Raw genomic sequence first — 27889 nt, 5'->3', positions numbered from 1 at the left:
AACGATGTTCCAGTGCCTTGATCCCATCTTGAAAATGAGATTCCTCCAGGCCTGCAAAATAGTTGTCCATTCCGGCTACCAATTCTTCGTTTGAAGTGCATCTTCATGCACTAAGAAAAATGTTCAGTTTTGAGAAGAGATTGATGTATGACGGAGCCATATCAGGTGAATAAGGCAGGTGTGGCAACAATTTGTACCTCAGTTCATGTAATTTTGCCTTGTCGACACCAGGTGTGCGGGCACGCATTGTCTTTATGGAAGACGACTTTCTTCCTTCCTAAAACTGGCCTTTTAACTGTATCTTTTGTTGCAATTTGTCCAGGAGGTTAGCATAGTATTCTCCAGTAACTGTTTACCCAGTGGAGAGATAACATACAAACAGAATCCTCTTTGCATCCCGGGACACTGATGCCATGACCTTTCCCGCCAAATGAATTGTCTCAGCTTTCTTTGGTGGCAGACAATCAGCATGTTTCCAATGCTGTGACTGTTGTTTTGTCTCTGGGGTATAGTAGTGCACCCAAGTTTCATCTAAGCTAACCCGATAAAATTTAAATTCATCTCTCCACTCGGCAAATATATGAAGGAGCAGATTCCCCCAGTGTATTCTGGAAATAGGTATGAATGTTCTTTGCTTTCATAACTTTCTTTACAAAGTACTTAATCACTGCTCGAATCTTGATTTTTTTCCATCTACGCAAATCACAATGCGGGAACAACATAGCTCCGTCACTGACACAGCTCTCTTCCAAGAGCACTGACGTGGCACACGTTTACAGGTAACAGTCCGATGACTATCACATGAATAACTCATTGTGCTAGCACTGACCTGATTCCAAGAACTTTTCAAACCACCCTCGTTATCGACGCACGAGAGATGGGACACAGCATCTCTGAGGTAGCGATGAAGTGGGGATTTTCCTGTACAACCATTTCATGAGTATAGCGTGAATATCAGGAACATCAAATCTCCCACATCACTGAAGCCAGAAAAAGATCCTGCAGGAACGGGACCAATGATGAATGAAGAGAATTGTTCCAACGTGACAAAAGTGCAACACTTCCGCAAATTGCTGCAGATTTCAATGCTGGGCCATCAACAATTGTCAGAGCGCAAACCATCCAATGAAACATCATCAATATGAGCTTTCAGAGTTGAAGGCCCACACATGTACCCTTGATGCCTGCATGACACAAATCTTTACACCTCACCTCAGCCCGTCAGCATCGACATTGGACTGTCAATGACTAGAAACATGTTGACTGGTTGGAAGAGTCTAGTTTCAAATTGTATCGAGCAGATAGAAGTGTATGGGTACGGACACAACCTCATGAATCCATGGACCATGGATGTCAGTGGGGAACTGTTCAAGCTGGTGGAGGCTCTGTAATGGTGTGGGGCATGTGAAGTTGACGTGATATGGGGCCCCTGATACGTCTAGATACAACACTGACAGGTGATACATAAGTAAGCATCCTGTCTGATCACCTGCATCCATTCATGTCCATTGTGCATTCAGAAGGACTTGGGCAATTCCAGCAGGACAATGCGAAACTCCTCACGTCCAGAGTTGCTACAGAGTGGCTCCAGGAACACTCTTCTGAGTATCAGACACATCCACTGGCCACAAAATTCCCCAGACACGAATATTATTGAACATATCTGGGATGCCTTGCAACGTGCTGTTCAGAAGAGATCCCCACCCCTTCATACTCTTGTAAGATTTATGGACAGCCCTACAACATTCATAGTATCAATTCCCTCCAGCACTACTTCAGACATAAGTTGAGTCCATGCCACGTCATGCTGCAGTGCTTCTGCATGCCCGCCGGGGTCCTACACCATATTAGGCTGGTGTAACAGTATCTTTGGCTCTTCAGTATAATTTCAACTGGTGTATGGGCAGCATAGAATTATTTTTATTCCTGGTGTTATACGTACGGTTAAAATGATTCTCCTCAAATAGTTTTTGTCTCCTGTGTACGAAGATTATAATTTCTTAAATATATGGAGGGAACAGTTAAGATTTGTAGTTTCCAAAATTATGGACAACAAGATTGATTGCTGTGCAGTAGACATATCAGACAATTTTCTTTTGCAGTTTAAGTATTCGAGATACACTACATGAACTTTGCCAGAAAATTATCCCATGTCTAATGACAGATTCAGAATAACTAAGATAAGCAATTTTTTGTGTACTTGAGTTAGTGGAATTTGCTAGTATTTGCATTGCAAATGCAAAACTGCTTAGTTTATTTGATAGGAAGTCAATATGCATATTCCAGCTTAAGTTCTTGTTCACATTTAGCCCCAGGAATTTGACCATGTCAACTTCTTTCATAGGTTGATTGTTATGTTATAAGTTCCACACACTTTGAATGTTTGGTTTTGAAATGCACCACATGGGTTTTTGCTATGTTCAGTTTCAACCCATGTAACGGGAACCAGTTTTCCAAGGTATACAGCGTGCTTGCTATGAAACACTGTATTTTTTCTGCATCGTCATCTTCAGTTAAAACAGAAGTATCATCTCCAAACAGAACTGATGGGGAATTTATATTTATGGGCAAGTCATTTACGTAGAATAGGAACAGGATTGGCCCCAAAATGGAGCCTTGAGGCACACACTGTGACACTGTACTCCACTTAGAATAATAATTTACTGCATCTGAGGTGATAGTTACCCTTTGTTTTCTGTTGTGTAAGTATGAGGTTAGGCAATTCAGAGCATTGTCCTTAGCACCATATTTGTCTAATTTGTAGATAAGCAAGTCATGGTTCACGGAGTCAAATGCTTTTATGAGTTCACAGAAGATATCTGCAACTTTACTCCTATGATCTAATGATTTGCTTATCTTTTCAATAAAGTTATTCACTGCATCCTAATTGTCCTTACTTGGCTGAAGTCCAAATTCATTACTTATAATAACATTTTTTACAATAAAGTTTTTGATCTGATTTGCAGCTTTTTCTCTAACACATTTGACAGGACTGGAAGAATAGAAATAGGCCGACAGTTTCCCATATCTTCCCTCAGCCCTTTCTTGAACAGAGGTATGACTTTGACATACTTTGAAACAACGGGAAAGCATCCCTGTTCAAAAGTCTGGTTGAATATTTTAGTTAGGGGATGTGCACATTGTTTTAATCACTTAAGAGGGTATCCCACCCCACCCAGCAGAGCTTTCATTTTTTAATGATAATGTTACATTTTCCACATCCTTTACTGTGATTTTTTTTTTAAATCTGTAAGATACTCAACTTCTTGTTGGGTCCCACAGGGATTTACTTTACTCTGATACTCTGTTACATCAACATCTGACTTTGGCACGTTTATGAAGAATTCATTTAAACACACAGATGTTTGAGCCGAATTTACAATAAAGCTTTCATCTACTTTAATTCTAGATATTTCATTAGTACTAACTCCAACACGTAACTCTGATTTGACAACAGACGCCATTGGTTTTGTTTTACTTTTATGTTGCACAATGAACTTATTTGTCATTTGTTTCGCTGCCTTCACAACATTTTTAAATATAGCTTTATAATGGCGAACATACTCAGTAAAAGTCTGCTTTTATTATATTTCAGTTCATTGTGGAGTTTCCTCTTCCTGGGACTAGAAATTTGTATACCCTGCGTTATCTACATAAGTTTATTAGTCGTTTTGTTGTATAGGGTTCTAAGTGGAAAAGTTTCATTAAATATTTCAAGAAAGCTATTTAAAAAAATTATTAAAATTACTTTTACTCGAAATACAGCTGTTGTAAGGCCATTCAACCTCTCAACTTATTTCCACATGTAACTGAATTTTTTCATTGAAGTTCCTTTTCATGCGGCTTTTGTTACATGAAATTTCTTTCTTAATTTTTGGTAGTTCAATGAATAATATAAGAGTGGTCTGGATTCCTAAATCCATGCAAAATTTGTAAATGTCTTCAAATACATAATTTTTTAGGATATTATAACACAGGTAGCTGACTGTGTATTAACTCTAGTGGGTTGCACGAAGTTATTTTGAAGCCAAAGTTTTTTTACGAGGGCAGTTCAATAAGTAATGCAACACTTTTTTTTTCTCTGCCAATTTCGGCAGAAAAAACCAGAAATTTCTTGTGGAATATTTTCAAACATTCCCGCTTCGTCTCGTATAGTTTCATTGACTTCCGACAGGTGGCAGCGCTGTACGGAGCTGTTAAAATGGCATCTGTAACGGATGTGTGTTGCAAACAACGGGCAGTGATCGAGTTTCTTTTGGCGGAAAATCAGGGCATCTCAGATATTCATAGGCGCTTGCAGAATGTCTACGGTGATCTGGCAGTGGACAAAAGCACGGTGAGTCGTTGGGCAAAGCGTGTGTCATCATCGCCGCAAGGTCAAGCAAGACTGTCTGATCTCCCGCGTGCGGGCCGGCCGTGCACAGCTGTGACTCCTGCAATGGCGGAGCGTGCGAACACACTCGTTCGAGACGATCGACGGATCACCATCAAACTCAGTGCTCAACTTGACATCTCTGTTGGTAGTGCTGTCACAATTGTTCACCAGTTGGGATATTCAAAGGTGTGTTCCCGCTGGGTCCTTCGTTGTCTAACCGAACACCATAAAGAGCAAAGGAGAACCATCTGTGCGGAATTGCTTGCTCGTCATGTGGCTGAGAGTGACAATTTCTTGTCAAAGATTGTTACAGGCGATGAAACAGGCGATGAAACATGGGTTCATCACTTCGAACCTGAAACAAAACGGCAATCAATGGAGTGGCGCCACACCCACTCCCCTACCAAGAAAAAGTTTAAAGCCATACCCTCAGCCGGTAAAGTCATGGTTACAGTCTTCTGGGACGCTGAAGGGGTTATTCTGTTCGATGTCCTTCCCCATGGTCAAACGATCAACTCTGAAGTGTATTCAGAAATTGAAGAAACGACTTCAGCGTGTTCGTAGGCACAAAAATCTGGACGAACTTCTCCTTCTTCATGACAACGCAAGACCTCACACAAGTCTTCGCACCCGAGAGGAGCTCACAAAACTTCAGTGGACTGTTCTTCCTCATGCACCCTACAGCCCTGATCTCGCACTGTCGGATTTCCATACGTTTGGCCCAATGAAGGACGGAATCCGTGGGAGGCACTACGCGAATGATGAAGTTATTGATGCAGTACGACGTTGGCTCCGACATCGACCAGTGGAAGGGTACCGTGCAGGCATACAGGCCCTCATTTCAAAGTGGTGTCAGGCCGTAGCATTGAATGGAGATTACGTTGAAAAATAGTGTTGTGTAGCTAAAAGATTGGGGAATAACCTGGTGTATTTCAATGCTGAATAAAACAACCCCTGTTTCAGAAAAAAAAATGTGTTGCATTACTTATTGAACTGCCCTCGTATTAAGTCAATGAATTTGGACATGTCACTGTTTTCAACTACGGTATTAATATTGAAATCAGCAGCTGTTACTATCTTCTTCCTTTATTACGTTTTTCAAGCAGGCAATGAAATTTCATCAGAAAAGCTTGAACTGTAGTTTTCTCAGGTACTCTATAAATAGAAACTACTACAACATTTAGGTCTCTCTACCTGACACAGCAGCTCTCAAATATACACTCTGCATTCAACTGATAAAATCATTTCTTATTTCATATTGTATATCAGAATGAGTAAGTATGCAAGAGCCTCCATGTTACTTCTCTCGCCTACTGTTCGCTGATTCTAAATTTTCAATTTTATTAAGAATTTTAATATTGTCAGATGTAAGCCAATGTTCATTAAGGCAAGTAATTAGTTGCCTCATTAAAAAAAAGTTGTCTTAGATAGGCCTAGATTTAAAATATGTAACTGATATACTTTACCCATGAGTCCAGATATTGCACATATTAAGAAATGCATTTTTGACTCAAATTGATGTTTTATTTGTAACTTCCCACTGAATCTCAAAGTTTAAATTTACACTTAAGATTGGTACACAAAGGTCTATTAAGTATGCAATTTTCAGATTTTTACTTTGTCCACTAACAAAGACATTGTAGGCCACAAAATGAAACAAAAATTTAAAAATCCGTTTTTTGTTTTTTTTATGTTGTTGTCTTCAGTCTTGCGACTGGTTTGATGTAGCTCTCCATGCTACTCTATCTGTGCAAGCTTCTTCATCTCCCAGTACCTATTGCAACCTACATCCTTCTGTATTTAGTGTATTCATCTCTTGGCCTCCTCCTATAATTTTTACCCTTCATGCTGCCCTCCAATACCAAATTGGTGATCCCTTGATGCCTCAGAACATGTTCTACCAACCGATCCCTTCTTCTACTCAAGTTGTGCGACAAACTTCTCTTCCCCCAATCCTATTCAGTACCTCCTCATTAGTTATGTGATCTACCCATCTAATCTTCAGCATTCTTCTGTAGCACCACATTTCGAAAGCTTCTATTCTCTTCTTGTCCAAACTAGTTATCATCCATGTTTCACTTCCATACATGGCTACAATCCATGCAAATACTTTCAGAAACGACTTCCTGACACTTAAATCTATACTCGATGTTAACAAATTTCTCTTCTTCAGAAACGCTTTCCTTGCTATTGCCAGTCTACATTTTATATCCTCTCTACTTCGACCATCATCAGTTATTTTGCTCCCCAAATAACAAAACTCCTTTACTATTTTAAGTGTGTCATTTCTTAATCTTATTCTCTCAGCATCACCCGATTTAATTCGACTACATTCCATTATCCTCGTTTTGCTTTTGTTCATGTTCATCTTATACCCTCCTTTCAAGACACTGTCCATTCCGTTCAACTGCTCTTCCAAGTCCTTTGCTGTCTCTGACAGAATTACAATGTCATCAGCGAACCTCAAAGTTTTTATTTCTTCTCCATGGATTTTAATACCTACTCTGAACTTTTCTTTTGTTTCCTTCACTGCTTTCTCAATATACAGATTGAATAACATTGAGGAGAGGCTACAACCCTGTCTCACTCCCTTCCCAACCACTGCTTCCCTTTGATGTCCCTCGACATAACTGCCATCTGGTTTCTGTACAAATTGTAAATGGCCTTTCGCTCCCTGTATTTTACCCCTGCCACCTTAAGAATTTGAGAGAGAGTATTCCAGTCAACATTGTCAGAAGCTTTCTCTAAGTCTACAATTGCTAGAAACGTAGTTTTGCCTTTCCTTAATCTAGCTTCTAAAATAAGTCGTAGGGTCAGTATTGCCTCACGTGTTCCACTGTTCCAATGTTTCTACGGAATCCAAACTGATATTCTCCAAGGTCGGCTTCTACCAGTTTTTCCATTCGTCTGTAAAGAATTCGCGTTAGTATTTTGCATCCATGACTTATTAAACTGATTGTTCGGTAATTTTCACATCTGTCAGCACTTGCTTTCTTTGGGATTGGAATTATTATATTCTTCTTGAAGTCTGAGGGTATTTCGCCTGTCTCATACATCTTGCTCACCAGATGGTAGAGTTCTGTCAGGGCTGCTCTCCCAAGGCCATCAGTAGTTCTAATGGAATGTTGTCTACTCCCGGGGGCCTTGTTTCGACTCAGGTCTTTCAGTGCTCTAACAAACTCTTCGCGCAAAATCATATCTCCCATTTCATCTTCATCTAACATCCTCTTCCATTTCCATAATACTGTCTTCAAGTACATCGCCCTTGTATAGACCCTCTATATACTCCTTCCACCTTTCTGCTTTCCCTTCTTTGCTTAGAACTAGATTTCCATCTGAGCTCTTGATATTCATACAAGAGGTTCTCTTTTCTCCAAAGGTCTCTAATTTTCCTGTAGGCAGTATTTACCTTACCCCTAGTGAGATAAGCCTCTACATCCTTACATTTGTCCTCTAGCCATCCCTGCTTAGCCATTTTGCACTTCCTGTCGATCTCATTTTTGAGACGTTTGTATTCCTTCGTGCCTGCTTCATTTACTGAATTTTTATATTTTCACCTTTCATCAATTAAATTCAATATTTCTTCTGTTACCCAAGGATTTCTACTAGCCCTCGTCTTTTTACCTACTTGACCCTCTGCTGCCTTCATTACTTCATCTCTCAAAGCTATCCATTCTTCTTCTACTGTATTTCTTTCCCCCATTCCTGTCAATTGTTCCCTTATGCTCTCCCTGAAACTCTGTACAACCACTGGTTTAATCAGTTTATCCAGATCCCATCTCCTTAAATTCCCACCTTTTTGCAGTTTCTTCAGTTTTACTCTACAGTTCATAACCAATAGATTGTGGTCAGAGTCCACATCTGCCCCTGGAAATGTCTTACAATTTAAAACCTGGTTCCTAAATCTCTGTCTTACCATTATATAATCTATCTGAAACCTGTCAGTATCTCCAGGTTTCTTCCATGTATACAACCTTCTTTTATGATTCTTGAACCAATTGTTAGCTATGATTAAGTTATGCTCTGTGCAAAATTCTATCAGGCAGCTTCCTCTTTCATTTCTTAGCCCCAATCCATATTCACCTACTACGTTTCCTTCCCTCCCTTTTCCTACTACTGAATTCCAGTCACCCATGACTATTAAATTTTCGTCTCCCCTCACTATCTGAATAATTTCTTTTTTAAATAGTGTCCTTTTTTTTTTAATGTAGCTTCTCACCAATTGATACTATAAAAAGTAACTATACTATGTAGCGTAATAGCACAATACTTATTAAGGCTAAGAAATTACTCTTTCTTTGAAAGAATACTGGGCAAAACTCGAGTTTCTTTAATTTATGACCAATAACTTTGAGGCATTACAAATATATTAAGAAACACATTTGGCTAGGATGATGGTTTGAATTTGTAGTCCAGCGTGTGTGCTAACTAAATGCTTCTTAATTGAAAGGTCTGGGGCAACCTATTGCTAAATAGTTTAAAAAAACTGCACATGCTTGTAAATGCAAAAGAATGTTTTTAACCTGAAACAAAAATGGCCACTGTTTCTAAACGATAACCATTAAAGAAATTTTTTTAAACATTTTTGAATCCCCTAAATATGAGGGAATTCACACAGCGAATATCCCCCCCCCCCGCCCCCCCCCCCCAAAATGGTCAAGCAACCACTGCTGAAACACTTGTTATGGATTGACCCACGTGGCCTCTGCACCGATTGTCTCTTCATCTCAGGGGTGTAGTGCAACAGTCACATTTTCTCACAAGTCACATCAGAGTCAAGGAACTACGTAACTCACGATTTTCAAAAACCACGTGTTTAAATAATGCTTTCGTACTAAACAGATATGGAAATTTATGGAAACATTGTGTTCACCTCATACACAGTCAATCGACAGTCACCACAAATCATTTCTTCGATCGTCTTCACCATCTCATCAGTTACAATCGATGTATCCCCACTTCTTTGTTCACCATGCACGTTCGTTCTGCTAGGTTTACACTCATGACAGCACTTGTACATATTAGTACAATTAATCACAACATCTTCATAAATAATTTTGATTTTTTTTTAAATTTGTAAGACCCACTTCAACACAGCATTACAGGAGTTTACAGCTGACTGAGCAGGTCTGCATTCTATGCCAATACCCTGTTCTCTAATGATGTACTGCCAACATTGTCATGAGATAAAAAAAATCTGAGATTCTAACCATAATGTTCCATCTGTTCTGAAGTTGCCTACTTTCGCCCATCTGGAATATTTTACCTAAGTGGACGCCATCATCATTTAACCATACAGTTCAGCTGCATACCTTCGGGAAAAATTATGGCCGTAGTTCCCCTTGGTTTCAGCCGTTCGCAGTACCAGCACAGCAAGGCTGTTTTGGTTAGTGTTACAAGGTCAGATCAGTCAATCATCCAGACTGTTGCCCCTGAAACTACTGGAAAGGCTGCTGCCCCTCTTCAGGAACCACACGCTTGTCTGGCCTCTCAACAGATACCCCTCCGTTGTGGTTGCACTTACGGTACGGCTATCTGTACCGCTGGGGCATGCAAGCCACCCCACCAACAGCAAGGTCCATGGTTCACGGGGGGGCGGGGATGGGGGTGGGGGGGCAGGAACAAAACCACACAGGTGACCCATAAGCACACGACCCACCAGCGGATCATTTGGAGTCATATTTAACCAATCCTTTATTTCATGTTAGAAAACTTGTCAGTTTTGGAGTATGGAAATGGAAATGTCGTGTGGCTAGGACCTCCCGTCGGGTAGACCGTTCGCCTGGTGCAGGTCTTTTGATTTGACGCCACTTCGGCGACCTGTGCGTTGATGGGGATGAAATGATAATGATGAGGACAACACAACACCCAGTTCCTGAGTGGAGAAAATCTCCGACCCAGCTGGGAATCGAACCTGGGCCCTTAGAATTGACAGTCTGTCACGCTGACCACTCAGCTACCGGGGGCGGACAGTTTTGGAGTAGATGAAATATGATGTATTCTTAAGATTTATCTCACACCATGAGATGAAATACGATGTATTATTAAGTTTTATCTCACACCGTGTGTCCACCTAAATTCAATTTTAAAAAAAAAGGTTTCCAGCATGTCTAAAATTTGGTGAAATCATCAGAAAATGCATTTTTGTGAACTGTCAGTATACAGTTCAATAATTCACTGTCGCATATAGAACTAAAATGTCATGCAACTCTTCAAGAACATACTGATGCGAAATCCACATTTGTACGCTAAATAGTTTGTCTGTTTGACTGAGTTGCGTGAAACTTAAGATTATGCATGTGTACTGTGTCAAATGCACCACATGACACACACTGAGAACCTTCTCAAGAAAGAGGTGAGATAGTGAAAAGGAACTTCCTTCGCATAGAATATGCTTCAAATTTTTTATTCATAGACAAATGAGAACTTTCTCAGAGAATCTTCTTTAACCCTGAGAATATCCCAGAGAATGTTCTTTTTTTTGTCCATACAACTACAGGTGTAGGCCACATGTAGTATATTGCCATCTCCCCATTCTAGCAGCAGGTACTGCACTCATATGAGATTTTTCATTTTCAGTCAACAGCAGCCTGCTCACCTCTTGTGTTCGCATGGCCCACAGCGGTGTTAAATCAGGGCCAGTCATTGTGCTGTAGTTTATGGTATGCAATGGTGTCTTGTGCTTCAAGCCTCTGAACTCAGTGAAAAAATTGAATTAATAAGGACATTACAATATCTTCTGGGCAAATGATTATGGACTCTTGCAAGGTGAAGAGCGAGAAGCAGAGGAGCAAGAATTAAAGAAAGCACTGTTAAGCAACATGACTCAATTAAGTATTCATCATAAGGAAGCAGAACTACACACCTGAATAGTTTTCCCCAACATTTTCACAATGAATATTTTGTTTTCAAGAAGAACAATCAACTAAGTACAGTTTCACTGAAGGAGAGTTTATAAAGACATGTTTAGTTTCCGCCCATGAACATATAACTCCTCAAAGATCTGAAGAGATTCCGAAAGTTAAATTGTCTATCTTCCATTCAAATATTTGATGCAGAATTCAAGACATAGCATACATTTGATGTAGGATAATGGTTCTTGCAAAAAACTTTGCTGTAGTTTCTTTGAATGAGTGCATAGATGTCTCTAATGTTACTTGGCTAGTAATTTACATTCCTGCAGTAGGTAGTGGTATCATCATCACAGAAGACCGTACTACACGGGCAGATATTCTCATGTTTATGCAGAAGAATATTGACAATATGGGTCTACATTGGAAGAATCTCACTTCTTTGGTAGACAGCACACTGGCTATGATTGGCCAAAATATCGGTTTCATGGCACTTGCTAAAATCGATGCTCAAATTCCATATAAAATTTTCGCACTGCATTCTCAACCAAGAAAATCTGTGTACTAAGAGTGTGAACATGAAGGAAGTGGTGAGTGTGGTGACTCAAACAACAAATTTCATCCACAGTCATGTTCTCAAACATCGCCAGTTCCAAGCCTTTTTGGAGGACATGGCAAACATTTATGGTGATATACGCTGGCTGAGTTGAGGTAAAGTCCTTGTGAGATTTTTTTAAATTTCATGGGGAAGTAGATATATTTATGGATATGAGTGTTATGATGATGATGATGATGATGATGATGATGATGATGATGAGTGTTATACCAGCAGAAGAAACAAAAAATTAATGGTGAATCGCAAACTGACCTTCCTCTGTGGATGTCTTGAATTTTACATTGCAGGATAAGAACACATCAATTTCGGAAATGCATGACTGCATTCTGGAGTTTAACATGAAACACTCTTTGTGCAGTAGACAGCTAATTTCTCCAAGTTAGTTTGTTTCATGTTACATGGATCATTTGCATAAATCGTAATGGTGTGGAACAGGACATTTTATGTTCATATTATGAATTAATTTGCAAATATGGCTACATGCTGAACATTAATCTAGATTTTTCATCATCACTGATTGATCACAGTGTGTGTGTGTGTGTGTGTGTGTGTGTGTGTGTGTGTGTGTGTGTGTGTGTTCACAAAATGTTTGAAAGAACAAACACTGTCACTGACAAATACAGCTGTGGCAAAGATTGTGAAATAGATTCGCATATTGGGACTATATACTGATGTCAGCTTTTTTTAACACTTGAAAATTTGTGCCTGTCCAGCACTCGAACCCTAATTTCCCACTTACTGTGAGTGGTCAACTTAACCACTGACTATACCCCCAGGACTGATCCAAACTTCCACATGGCACACAATCACAACCCTTATGCTCGCAAAATCTGATTACCTCACGTATCGCATACAGCTGACTTCAATATTTAGTCACAATACGCAAATCTATTTCATAGTATTTGCAACAGCTGTAAATGTCAGTCCCAGTATCTCTTCCTTCCCTGTGCATGCACCACGAACTGTGTGAGCATAAGGTTGTGACCAAGTAATGTATGGAGTCTGGATTGGTCCTGGAGGTGTGCTCCAACAGGTGAAGTGGTTAAGGCAACAGCCTGTGATAAGCAGGAAATCCAGGTTCGAGTCTCAGTCTAGCACAAATTTCCATCTTGCAAACAGCTGACATCACTGTAGAGTCCCAATATGCGAATCTACTTCATGTAAGAATTTTTTAAATTTTTTATTAAATATACAGGTATGCACGAGTTCCTACAAATCACCTTTTACACATCACATTAATAGAAATTCTTATATTGAAAACATTTTATACCATTGGGAAAGTTAACAAAATCTTTAGTTGCAGCACTGTGATTGGTGCTAAGATCAACCTAACACCTAACTGTAGAGTAACGAACACCTTTTTTCTTCTCGTATTGCATTTATGAACGTCATTGTTCCTTTTTAACTGCAATGGATTATCTACTACTAACTTCATCAGGGAATAAATGTACTGTGAAGCAGTAGGCAGAATGCCTGACTCCTTAAATTTATGTCTACAAGATGGTTGTGGCTGAACACCACATATTATTCTTACAGCACATTTTTGAGGAATGAAAATTTTCTTCCTGAAAGATGAGTTATACCAGAACATTATTCCATATGACATTATTGAATGAAAATATGGCAAATTTGTCAACTTACTGATTTGTCTATCCCCTAAGATGTGCAATGATTTAAAGTGCAAATGTGGTTGAACTAAACTGGTTGGAGAGTTCCAAAAATGGTGCTTTTTCCAGTTTATATTCTCACTGATATGAAGACCTAAGAATTTGGTAGTTTCCACCCTATTTATTATTTCTTCGCCATGTGTTAACACTCACCATTGGTGTAGTAACCATAGATGCAGAGAGCAGAATATGTTGGTCTTTAGAATTGAGGGTGAAACAATTCACAGAAAACCAGTCAGTGATACTTTTGAGAAGACTTACATTTATTGTGTTGTTGTTTGTATGCTTGGATTGATTACAATGCCAGTGCCATATTCAAAAAGAAATAATTTTGCTTATTGTATAATAGATGGAAGACCATTTACATATTCGAGAAACTACAGCAAAACTCAAGATTGACCCTAGGGGAATCCTGTAGGTAATTTCTCCGCTCCCCTCCCTTATCCTCAACCACTCGTTCACCTCAATCCTCCTTTCCCCACTATATGCTGCCATCAGCCAGTCAGTTGCTCAGTGCCGTGGAGTGAGCACTAGCCAACTCACGTGAGCAGACTTGTAAAGATTTTCCTTCCTCTCTCCTCACACTGAATTTAATTCTTACCTGCAATGGGGGAAAAAAAGAGAGAGAGCAAGGAATCACTCTAGTATTTGTTGGAGCATTTCCACAAAATTATAGGACTGTATTGGAAAATGTGTATTGAAATCATCCTCTCTTAATATAAAACCATAGAGAGTTAGTGATATGTTATATTAGTTAAATTTATTTAGATCTTTTAAAAGGCTACAGGAAAGGCTGACATTTTATGTAGAAAATAAATGGAAGGGTAAACACATGAGTGATTGATAATCTAATCTAATCTACACCAATGGGAGCTTGAACTCCCAAAGGGCATTCCAAACAATACCAACATTACAATATTTATATTAAGACCTACCAGTACATATTGTTTTACAATCTTTCTGAAGTCTACAAATGTTGATGCAAGACATTAAGCAAAGCAGCACTATAGAATTTTACCAAGCAAAATGATTCCCTAAAGTCTCAACGGACCAGTACAATTAGTTATGCTAAATAAACTGTGAGCATGCAACAGAACAATTTGTGAAGTCAGGAATGAAGTATTTAATTTTTGCTTTACAATGTATAGACATGTACCAATTTCTCAATGTAGTACCATCTTCAATAATCTCAAAACACTTTTGTTCCTTAGATAATTTTATTCCGTTTCAGCTGACAAGTGACTGCATTACTTCCCGTTTGTCCTGAGCAGCTAACTACCCTTGTCTATCTCTCATACCTTATGACACAGCATACATTTGTCAGATGCACACTTCGCTTGGTTGAGCTACAGTGAGCTTTGCTTTGCAACAACTAATAATGTTTAATTACAACCAACCCACCCTTTCCTTACCTTCCTAGCTTACATATAGTTTGTGTGGTTACACTCTTCACAAGACGTGTACAAAGAATAAGAGAGATGACAAAACAGACTGCAGACAAGACATCCAAAGGAACACATGTCCTCCTTACAACTACTGCCTCTAGCTACATTACATGAAAAATCTGATACTTCTGCATTCAACATTGAGCATTCTTACAAATTTCTGCACAAAAATGCACAATACTCACTCTTAATAAGAGCATTAAAAGAAACAATTTGTAATAAAATGATGTAACACATGGAAACTACATGGGTCAGGTATAAATGTACCTCACTTTCTATTAGATACAATGAGAAACTCATGAAAACATATATGAAGAGTAGCAAGTACGTTCCCTCTGGGTGAGATACAGAACAGGTGGTACCAAACAGGGCGCCAGTCCTTTTAGAGTACATAAGTTGGCAAAAAGTATGTTTCACACGCTCATGGATGGGTAGTTTCAGTTAAACAATGAGAAGCAATATGAGAGAATGTATTCCGAGCACCAAAATTTAAACCATTCTCCATTCTTTGTAGATATTTTGTAATGATAATGCATTACAAGAGGCTGTATTTACATGATCACCACAGCTCCCTTCCTTTTTCTAAGAAAGAGAATTGTGATGGCAGAATGATCTGTGATGTAGCATGACAACTAGTTTAGTTCAGAGGGTGACTGCACAGTTGCGAGTTGGCAAAGTACAACACAACAATCTCTACTACAAGTAACAGTTTAAGTAATGATTAAGACTGCATATTGTGAGCCACAAAATTACTTTTGGTGTTACGTCAAATACCTTGCGATTTTTCTTAACTGCAACTACCTGGTTATATTCAAGTCAAGATTTAGCTGAATTATTTAAACTCCTTGCTGCAACACTGCAGATTGCCTGCTTCTATACAACTGGTTTCTTAAAACCAGCTGTTTATATAGTCCTTTACTTAATCATCATCATCATCATCATCATCATCATTTAAGACTGATTATGCCTTTCAGCGTTCAGTCTGGAGCATAGCCCCCCTTATAAAATTCCTCCATGATCCCCTATTCAGTGCTAACATTGGTGCTGCTTCTGATGTTAAACCTATTACTTCAAAATCATTCTTAACTGAATCCAGGTACCTTCTCCTTGGTCTGTCCCGACTCCTCCTACCCTCTACTGCTGAACCCATGAGTGTCTTGGGTAACCTAGCTTCTCCCATGCGTGTAACATGACCCCACCATCTAAGCCTGTTCGCCCTAACTGCTACATCTATAGAGTTCACTTCCAGTTTTTCTTTGATTTTTTGATTTCCTCATTGTGGACACCCTCCTGCCATTGTTCCCATCTACTAGCACCTGCAATCATCCTAGCTACTTTCATATCCGTAACCTCAACCTTGTTGATAACATAACCTGAATCCACCCAGCTTTCGCTTCCATACAACAAAGTTGGTCGAAAGATTGAACGGTGCACAGATAACTTAGTCTTGGTACTGACTTCCTTCTTGCAGAAGAGAGTAGATCGTAGCTGAGCACTCACTGCATTAGCTTTGCTACACCTCACTTCCAGTTCTTTCACTATGTTGGCATCCTGTGAGAATATGCATCCTAAGTACTTGAAACCGTCCACCTGTTCTAACTTTGTTCCTCCTATTTGGCACTCAATCCGTTTATATTTCTTTCCCACTGACATTACTTTCATTTTGGAGATGCTAATCTTCATACCATACTCCTTACGTTTCTGATCTAGCTCTGAAATATTACTTTGCAAACTTTCAATCGAATCTGCCATCACAACTGAGTCATCCGCATATGCAAGACTGCTTATTTTGTGTTCACATATCTTAACCTCATCCAGCCAGTCTATCATTTTCAACATATGATCCATAAATAATATGAACAACAGTGGAGACAGGTTGTAGCCTTGTCTTGCCCCTGAAACTACTCTGAACCATGAACTCAATTTACCGCCAACTCTAACTGCTGCCTGACTATCCATGTAAAGACCTTTAATTGCTTGCAAAAGTTTGCCTCCTATTCCATAATCTCATAGAACAGACAATAACTTCCTCCTAGGAACCCGGTCATATGCCTTTTCTAGATCTATAAAGCATAGATACAATTCCCTGTTCCACTCTTAACACTTCTGCATTATTTGCCGTAAGCTAAAGATCTGGTCCTGACAACCTGTAAGAGGCCTAAACCCACACTGATTTTCATCCAATTGGTCCTCAACTAATACTCGCACTTTCCTCTCAACAATACCTGAGAAGATTTTACCCAAAACGCTGATTAAAGAGATACCTCTGTAGTTGTTACAATCTTTTTCTGTTTCCATGTTTAAAGATTGGTGTGATTACTGCTATTGTCCAGTCTGATGGAACCTGTCCCGACTCCCAGGCCAATTCAATTACCCTGTGTAGCCATTTAAGACCTGACATTCCACTGTATTTGATGAGTTCCGACTTAATTTCATCCACCCCAGCTGCTTTATTGCACTGCAATCTATTGACCATTTTCTCCACTTCCTCAAATGTGATCCTATTTCCATCATCATTCCTATCCCATTCTACCTCGAAATCTGAAACATTACTGATCGTATTTTCACCTACATTGAGCAACTCTTCACAATATTCCCTCCATCTGCCCAAGGCATCCACAGGATTTACCAGCAGTTTTCCTGACCTGTCCAAAATACTTGTCATTTCCTTCTTACCTCTCTTTCCAAGAGTGCTAATTACACTCCAGAATGGTTTTCCAGCAGCTTGATCCATGGTCTCCAACCTGTTTCCAAAGTCTTCTCAAGATTTCTTCTTGGATGCTGCAGTTATCTGTTTGGCTTGGTTTCTTTCTTCAACATAACTTTCTCTGTCTACCTGAGTTCTAGTATGTAGCCACTTTTGATACGCCATCTTTTTCCTTTTACAGGCTGCCTTGACTGTGTCATTCCACACTAGTGTTCCAAGACATTCTTTAGCCACTTCTAGTACTGTGCCCCTGTACCTTGTCCATTCCTTTTCCAATGACTGTAATTGACTACATTCAACTAACTGGTACCTTTCTGAGATCACTGTTATGTACTTGTGTCTGATTTCCTTATCCTGAAGTTTCTCCACTCTTATCCTCCTACACATGGACCTGACCTCCTGCACTTTCGGCCTCACAATACCAATTTCACTGCAGATTGAATAATGATCAGTGTCATCAAAGAATCCCCTGAATACACGTGTGTCCCTCACAGCCTTCCTGAATTCCTTACTTAATGTGGATTAAAATTATAATCATATATGACACAGCAATATTTTATTGGCCATTGTACAAAACACTTGATTACTGCCGTAAATAAATCTTCAGCATCATATCAAATCCAGTCCAGTCAAAGAAAATAGTCACATCCAGGGTTCTATCATACAACATATAGAGACGGTAACTACTACTACTTCTCTCTCTCTCTCTCTCTCTCTCTCTCTCTCTCTCTCTCTCTCTCACACACACACACACACACACACACACACACACACACACACACACACTTGTGGAGAAGATTTAACACAGCACAACTGCATGAAGCATTTATATACATTTGTGCGAAATCAAATGATACCACTGTGGTTACACCAGTTTCATATTTCTAAAACTGCAAAGAAATGCCTTTACATGTGTAGATACAACCAGCAGTAAAAGATTGTCACTTTCAGAGGAATAAACAATATCCAAATAAAACGGAATATATGAAAGACACTCAGTAAAATTACAATATACAAGTCTGTACAGAAATTGTAAGATATACAAAATTCTTATAAACAGAAGTTAGTACACCATAAAAATCTTTATACAGACAGTGTGTAATGACATCTACACACAACTGTCAGCCATAACTGTAACTGATGCCACAACAGGCAATGGGAAAAGAACACTAACATTGTTTCCCTAATATATACAGATGAAATCTAATTCATAACACAATATATTGTTGTGTATTTAGCATAGCCACAGGGGCATTTCTTCTAGCAGTGTCTTCTTTCCTGTTAACTGTATCAGTTCTTATTGTGTATAATAATAATAATAATAATAATAATGGAAATTCCTCACAGAGCAATACATAAAATAAGGGAAAGGCAACAAATTACCTGTAGCAGATCAACACGTGAGAAAACAGTAATACCCAAGAGAAACACCAAATTTGGTTTATGTTAAAGCCTGGAGTGCCACAATGGTTGGTGCTTAGACCTTTATTGTTTCTGTTAATGATTAATGATCTGCCTTTATTCACAAATTCTCACACAATATTGTATGCCAATGACAACTTTTCTGAATGAAAGCTCAGACCTTGCCACACTGAAAACATTGACCAAAAATACCCTTGCTCAACCTTCATTATGGTTCAGAGCAAATGGTTTCTTGCTAAACTAAAGTAAAACCCAGGAACTTTAGCTTGAAGGAGATTCCTAACCACCACGAATTAAGAGTCCATTAAATTTTTAGGTGTTACTATTGACAGCAAACTGACCTGGGAACTACACATCAACAATATATACTGGACATACTTTCAAGAGTTTTTCAAGAGATGTTTCACACAATATGGCGTTGATAGGAAAGTGTAGTGACACTTAGCTCTCATCAAAAAGGCAAAAAACAAACAGTTATTTGTGTAGAGAATTCAAAAAGTAAGTGATGAAAGGTATGTTGTGTATAATGTGCAACTACTGGCTACACGAAAAGTGCGTGAAGGTAAACCTGAAGTTCATCAGTGATGATATTTAGTAGACATGCCAAGTTTGTTTGCATGCTGAAACGGCTGAACTTTTAAATACAGTAGACTAAAAAATAAAGTTATAAAACTGCTACAAGAAGATATTGAGGCATTACAAAACAGAAAATACAAACATAAACAAAGAAAATAATAGGTTAATACGTGAAAAGCAGCTCTGGGTGTGCGAAATCTATCAAACAGAATCACAAGCCTCAAAAAATGAAACTCCAAAGAGGCTAAAAAATGACACTGACACTGTAAAAACTGAACTATTTGAAGCAAGGAAAGAAAATTATACACTAATATAAGAAAAGCAGTGCTGTGAGAATGAAAACCATCAAAAACAAATAGAAGAACGCGAAATTACGCGTGAATATACAAACTCAAAAAACAATAATATATCCCCTGCTCCATATGCAGGCTCGAACTTGAAAAACAAAAATATACCCAGTGTCTCCAATGAAGACACGAAAAAGTCAACAGGTCTAACATCAGCAGATAAATGTAAGTGGAGGACTGTGATATACATCAAAAGAAAAAACATGCCCACTGCTGTACAAAATAGCGAGTGTCTAGTAATAGGAGATTCGCTATTGAAAAATATTGCTGTCCCCAATTGCGAAATCTATGTGTGATCTGGGATTAGAGTGCAACAACTCGGCGAACATTTCAAAAATATTGCAAAACAAGCAGCTACATAACAGGACACTGAACACAAATGATTTGTGCTGCAAGAAGTCTTTATGAAGGACCCAGGCTCATACTTAGCAGAATCGTAAAAAGGAGGTCAGTGAGTGACAAATACATATCCAAAATAAACAGTGCCATCAAACAAATTCCTGTGTGAAAATTGTCTGGGAAAGGATGGCACACATTTAAATAGATTAGGTGCAGTAACATTCAGTAGAATGTATGCAGATATTTGTAAAATCATTAGAAACAAAGGAAACTAACACTGTATAGTGGGAGTGAAAAATCAGGAAATTTGATAGCCACAAAAAACAGTGATAACAAAAAAGAATATAGGACAAAAACAAACATAGGATCAGGAATTCAATTATAAGAATAATGCACCAGAATATTGAAACTCCTGACATTCTAGCTCTGACAGAACATGGCCTAAATGAGCATGAAATTCTAAATCTTACTGTTGCAAATTACAATGTAATAGCTAGATAATACAGGAAGAATAGTAAAGTTGGTGGAGCTCCTATACTAACCCATAACAATATAAGCAGAAACCATATAAACAGCCTTGACTTATGTAAAAAATATAACACTGAAAATGTAGTTGAAGTAACAGGCCAAAAAATAGTTTCAAGTAGCTCCTCACTGTACACCTCAAACATCTACAGACCACCAAATGGGTGCATAGAAAGTTCATGGAAAACATAGGAGAGCTCTTACATACCATCCTAAGCAAGAACTGTGCACTTGTACTACTAGGTGACCTAAACATAAACACACTGCAAGACACCAATGACAGTAGGGAGCTCCTGAACACGATGAAAACAATGCAATAGCTACTCCAACACGTATAACTGCAAACTCCTGTCCTCAAATAGATCACATCTTGATAAATTTAAGGGACTTTCACTACAAAAGTGAAGTTATAGCAACGGCCCTGTCAAACCATGATGCATAAAAATATGTCTACATCGTATCACCACAAATAAAATGGCACAAAAAGGGGAGGGGGGGAAAGAGGCTTAAATGAACAAAACTTAACAGCCCTTAGGATAAAACTTGAAAAAGAAGGATGGGAAATACTACAAAAAGAATCTCCATCAATGGATCATAAAGTGACTTTATTTTATTGACACACTTTCCTACCATCTCAATATTACAAGCCCAGTAACAAAAACTGAAGCCAAAACCACAAATAAAAACAAAAAGTGGATAACAAAAGGCATTTTGGTATCTAGGAACAAGATAAAAATGATGCACAGAATATATAAAACTGGCATCGATGAAAACTTTAAAGAGTACCACAGAAAATATGAAAGAATATATGCTAAAGTACTGCAAGCAGCCACATGACTAGAAGTAAAGAAGTACATAAATAGTGCTGATAATAGAAGCACGGCTTGTTGGTCTATTATAAATACAAATCTCAAAATAGAGCTCATGATCAGAAGAAAAAAACTGAACAGAATAAAATCATAAATCTCTTCAATGACTATTTTGCCACAGTAGGCCAAAAACTAAGAGAAAACAAATAACAATAAATACAATAACATGGAAAACATTTTTTAATCCCCAGGGAAAAACAATGGCACTTTTCCCAGTGACAGAAGAAGAAATACGAAAGATAATAAAAAACCCAAAACAAACAGTCATGTGGAACTGACAGAATATCAAGTATAGAAATTATACACTGTATGCAGGAACTCAAAAAATCCATCACGCAACTAATCAATTCATCTTTCCTGGAAGGAACTTATCCAAAGTGCTTAAAGACAGTACCGATAAAACCAATACATAAAAAGGGGAATGAATACGATCCAGAAAATTCTAGGCCTATAGCTCTTTTACCAGTCATATGAAAACTATTTGAACAAGCTTATGCACAGACACACTCTGCTTTTTGATGAAATAATCGACATGAATCAGTCTGTCTTCCAGAAAGATAAATGCACCATAGACACAGTAATAGATCTCACAGAAAAAGTCATAACAAACTTTGACTAAAAATAAATGTGTAGGAGTTTTTATGGATCTAACAATGGCATTTGACTGTAGACCACAAAACTTTAGTAGAAATATTAGGAGTACATGACATAAGAGGAAATGCCGGAGACTGGATTCTCTCGTATATGACGAACAGGAGTCAATATACTAAAATTACAAAAATTACTGGCGAAAAAATAAGATCTAAAGCAAGAACTTTACAGTTCTCTGTGCCACAAGACTCCATGCTTGGCCCAATACTCTTCATTCTATACACAAATCACATCCCAAATATGATTAGTATTCATATCTACGCAGATTACAAAACTCTTCTCTTCAAGGATAAAGACACAGAAAAGCTAGAAATAAAAGCCAATGTAGAAGTAAATAATACCATTAGAAGATTTACTGAATTAAACCTACACAACAATATTATTAAAACACTTTGTGTAAACTTAAGACTTCGAAACTTTCACAGTGAAGATATCAATGTATGCATAGATGAGCGCATAGCAGAGAACACCAAATAAACAAAATTCCTTGGAATAATTATTGATGAAAATGTAAACTGGGGTAAGCATGTAGAATATATAAGGAGGAAACGCGGCGCAAACCTATATGTGCCGCACAAACTCACCTACCTAAAAGATACAGGCATTATGAAAACAATATACTACGCATTAATTAATACGACATTAAGTTACAGCATAATTTTGTGGGAAGGTACCTCGAAAACAACCATTAATGAAGTATTTAAATTACAAAAAAGAGGCATAGGTATGGTGGCCAATCTTAATGGAAAGATTCATGTACACCAGCATTTAAAGCTCACAAAATACTAACAGTACCCAGTATGTACCTACACGAACCCCTCTGCTGGACAAAATTCAAATATTCTGCCGATACTAGAGATAACACCACACAACACAACAATGACACAAGATAACGGAACCTCTTCCATGAGCCCACACACACACACACACACACACACACACACACACACACACACACACACACAAAGCCATCATATGCTGGACCAAAAACCCTTAAGAAACTCCCTTCATTCTTGAAAGAAATAAACAATTAAAATATTTTCAAAAAAGTCTCAAAATTTTCTAACATAAAACTTATTACGGTGTTAATGAATTTATGTACACTACAGTTCAAAGAAATTGTAATATCATTATTGTATCAAAAGAAAAATTGTACAAAATCTAATTAAATAAGCAACAGCCCTAGAATAATTTTGTAACAAATTATATTCTTGTTAAACAGTAGACAGTAACAACTATGTACCTGTTGGTGCACGAAATGAAAATATATCTTGATCCATACAATGTACTTTGTCAAAGGATAAATAAATAAATAAAAATAAATAAATTTGTCTAATTTAAAAATATATGTTCCAGATAACTATGTCAGATCAGCATTTTTGTTTTCTTCCAAAGCAGTATGACACATGGAATTTTACTATGGGGTAGTAGCTGTCATCTAACTGACATTTTACTTTTGGAGAAGAAAGTATTAAGAATAATTACTGATTCCAGTAAATTTGAACACTGTAAACGTCTGTTCATTAAATTGCAATGTAAACCTATTCATTTATAATGTTCCGTTGCACATTAGAAACCATGTTTCAAAATTCATATTGAGAAGTGATATTCATACTAGAACATGTGTGAACATGCCACATCATGGACTATATAAATCACATAACTTCTACATAGTCCTTGGACTAACGATGTTTAACAGACTAAGCAGAGATTTTAAAGAATTACCTGTAAATATTTTAAAGCCATATTGTATAAACTATTAGTAAACAATCATTTTCACACGAATGATGATGAATTTTTGGAAGATGAAAGTACTGTTTTGTAACATTTGGTTTTTACTTTTACCGATTTCATGCAAACTGAAGAACACCGAGAGATGTATGCTTCTGACTTTATTGCAGTAATGAGCTGAATGACAATAAAATTTTATTATTACTATTACAGAACTCGCACTAGCTTTCGAGCACTATCTCTTTTTCCAACCACTGTACGCACATTAACAAATACATTCACACAGACACCCAAATGCACACACTTGTGGAGACAGCGAGTGCATACTATTGCTGGAAAACAAGCTAGTGCTCGAAAATTAGTGTGGATGCTGTTTTCTGTGTGTTACTATGCCCCAAACACTGGCCCACTGTAGGTAAGTGGTTGCCTTTCCCTTATTTACAGTAGTCTTTATCGTATCACAGCTTCATGCACACTGCCAAGCAGGATGCAGGCACTCTACTGTATCGAGATGAAGAGTGTACGAAGTCTCATTTCACAACACTTTTCTTCATTTTACTCCACAATTATATATTACTGTTGCAGATATGTAACATTCACTATCACTTCTCTATCTCTATATGAAGATTATGCAAACACAGTATCATTTGACTTCGTACAAGTATCTCCAAGTGACTGATATACTGTATTAAGTATTCATTAGAGTTCTATGCACTACCTGTTTTACTGAATCTTTTTGGTGGTAGAATACTGACTGCTATGTACTTTATTTTATTCCAGGTACTCGCTCTGACATTTTATTATTTAAGCAACCTGTTGCAACACTTGATAACTGTCAACTTCAATCCCCTACGCAAAAAAACAAATGGAGACATCGAAACACCGTTGCACATAAAACAGGTACCATATAGCTATACTGAAACAGATTCAATGGACAGGTCAATGGAAGCATCCCATTCCACCCGTCTGCTTTGACATGTGACTTAAAGGTGTTATGGTGTTTATGAGGTGGTTGTGTTTGTTGATGTCTTCTTGTGTTTCATGGTGCCCTCTGGTGGTTTGTGTGTGTGTGTGTGTGTGTGTGTGTGTGTGTGTGTTTGGAAGTTTTTTCAATGAGTTATCAATTTTTTTGTTTATGTGTTTAGTGTTTTCGTTAGGTGTCATTGGTTTGTTGTTTGTAGTGTGGTAAAAGGTTTAATTTGTGCATATGTGGGGAGGGCTGGCCGACCTAGTTTGCAGCACCAGAATTTATTTGTCAGTAATTCTGTCTATTCTTCTCGAGTTGTGATGTTTTGTGTATTGACGGTGTGCTGAATGTGTTTTAATTTATGTAGGGATGTTTCATTTGTGGATTTTTGAGGTTTTGATTTTATTTTTCGTAGTTGCAGATGTTGGTCTTTGGTATCAATAGTTGTGGTTGACCTATGTAGGTCACCAGAAATACCGAATCCCATTATCGTAGTTGTATGTGTCAGTGTTTTGATATCGTCATCTGTGGTTGACCTATATAGGTCAAGGGAATCTTCCGATTCCAATTTGCGTGGTTTCATTTGTAGGTATTGATGTTTTGGTATCGTTACCTGTGGTTGACCTATATACGTCAAGGGAAGTGTCAGCTTCCTGCAGATTTTGTTGGGTTTTGTAATTTTTTTGGTTTTCTTTATTATCTTGTATTTTGGGATTGTGGTGGTTTTTGACTAATATATTTAGCTTGTCCTCACCCTAAAGCCCCCAATTTCCCGCGGTTGTCCCATTAATGTGATTGTATTTTTGGAGGGAGATGTTATTGTCTTATATGAATCTTCGTGTATGTAATGACGTCATACGCACAACATTGGAGCCGCTTAGAATAGCCATTTCCGCCATAATGACGACCCCATAGGTCAAAGCAGACGGGTGGAATCGGACACTTCTGTAATCCCTCGTGTACTTCTGTTTATTCGACGCGCATGACAATCCGGCATTAAAACTGGTTCCTTAATAAAAAAAATTCTGGCAGAATTACACACAGATGTTCACAGCATGTATATCTGAACATACCTTTATTCCAGCTTTATGCTAATCCAATCACTGACTAGTCTACTATATCAATGAATTACTCTTCCTCATCTATCTTATACGAGTTCGGAGTTACTATACCAATGAAATAGTCTTGATCGTATGAGTTGCAACTGAAAAGTAGTGAGAGTGGAAATACTATGCACGTTTTGGTTATCATAGATCGACAGGCACAGATAACATTTTCTGCTTTCTGCAGATATAAAACACTCCCTCCACCATTGCTATCATCACTCCACCAGTCTTACTGACAAGTGTGATTTATCCTGTTAAACGCCTTTGAAAGTTCACACATGATTCCAATATGAGATTTTGGTATTTACTGACACTAGAATTATATTGTGAGTGAAAATGGCCTGCTCTGTCAAACCCCTCCGTCTTTTTTATTAAAAAATATCAAACTAGTAACTGTTGATGTGTTCTAACACTTTTACACATCAGTACCATTAATATTTGCGAGCAGCAAATTAGCTGGATGGCAACTGGGGAAATTAGTTTTGTTACCAAAGTGGTTTCACTATAGCAAACGTTACTCTCTCAGTGAGTAAAAGTTCATTTAAAAGGAACAGTCGAGAATATTGGTTAATACATAAATCACAGGAGAATAGTTTTCTTATAAAAACTGCTCCAAAAATCGAAATTTCTTTATAGCCTTCGCTCAGAAACCAAGGATGACCTACCCTCCGTATCATCAATATTGCTACGATTCACGAAGTAGTTTCATGGGTGACATGCATTGCACATATCATCATTAAATAAAAATTATGGCACATTTTCAGCGAGATAAATGCATTGTAACAAACGTTGGGCGTGTATTAGCTAAATACAAAGGTAACTGCACCTTTCCAACGAGATAAATGCAGAGAAACAAAGGAAAAATTCGATACCTATGTAATTCCCAGCGGCGGAAGAATAAGTCAAACAACCATAACAAAAATCAAATTTTATACAAAACGAAGTTACAATTCGTGTACCCACCTGTATTTTACGATCATTAATCCCATTCAAACATATTTTAAACAATTTTCGACTTGTATACTACATACACAACACGCTCCACAAACAACATACACCAACCCACTTCTTATCTGCAATTAATCCTTTAAATTTGGTTCTAGTTTGTATCAAGCCGCGCAGCAATGATTGTACACTCAATAAGAATATCAAAGACTCTCTGCCTACGAAAGAACATTCAGCGGCCAGTGGCTATCCGAGATCACTGGGCTCCCCGGCCGCTATATAACAAATAAATATAAGACCAGAAATTCTGCGTTTACAACTATTCTTAAAAAATATTAACGAAGTGTCTGTGGCGGAGAGATCGGTTTAAATGGCCTGGACAGAGGCTCCTTAAGGAGCAGATTTCACAAATTAATTTACTTCACGAGTTACAGCGCGAACGCGACGATTTGCAAGAGTTTCACGAATGTTAACGGAGGCATATAAATATCTACTGATACTCGGAGCTCCTCATATTACACGTCAATAAAAGAGTATTAGGAGAGTAAAATGAACAGCTGAAAGCGACATAGAGTTCCTGGTGATAGGGAAGAATTTACAAAAATGTAGATTTTTCGACATTAGTGTTAAATAATCGCTGAGGGAACTGACACTTGATGCATGCTAAGCTATATACACAATCCAGAAGAACGATTTCATTAAGACAAGTGAAATATGTCCACTACCGGTATATAATATAACATTTGCATG

The 27889-nt window shown here is 38.0% G+C and overlaps 1 protein-coding gene across 13 annotated transcripts in view; it reads right to left on the bottom strand.

The window, feature by feature from the left end:
- The window catches only part of LOC124551124 (longitudinals lacking protein, isoforms N/O/W/X/Y-like), a 284378-nt gene extending 257059 nt beyond the window's left edge, over positions 1 to 27319 (bottom strand). For all 13 annotated transcript variants that reach the window (XR_006967770.1, XR_006967771.1, XM_047126081.1 and 10 more), the window contains exon 1: positions 27158 to 27319. The gene's annotated coding sequence lies outside the window, so the exon portion shown is untranslated. The remainder of the gene's footprint in view (positions 1 to 27157) is intronic.
- Between the last annotated feature and the right edge of the window lie 570 nt (positions 27320 to 27889).

This window comes from Schistocerca americana, chromosome 9 (assembly GCF_021461395.2).
Source record: "Schistocerca americana isolate TAMUIC-IGC-003095 chromosome 9, iqSchAmer2.1, whole genome shotgun sequence".
Lineage (NCBI taxonomy): Eukaryota > Metazoa > Arthropoda > Insecta > Orthoptera > Acrididae > Schistocerca > Schistocerca americana.
The sequence above is the reverse complement of the archived record's forward strand: the minus strand, read 5'-3'. Positions and strand labels throughout refer to the sequence as shown.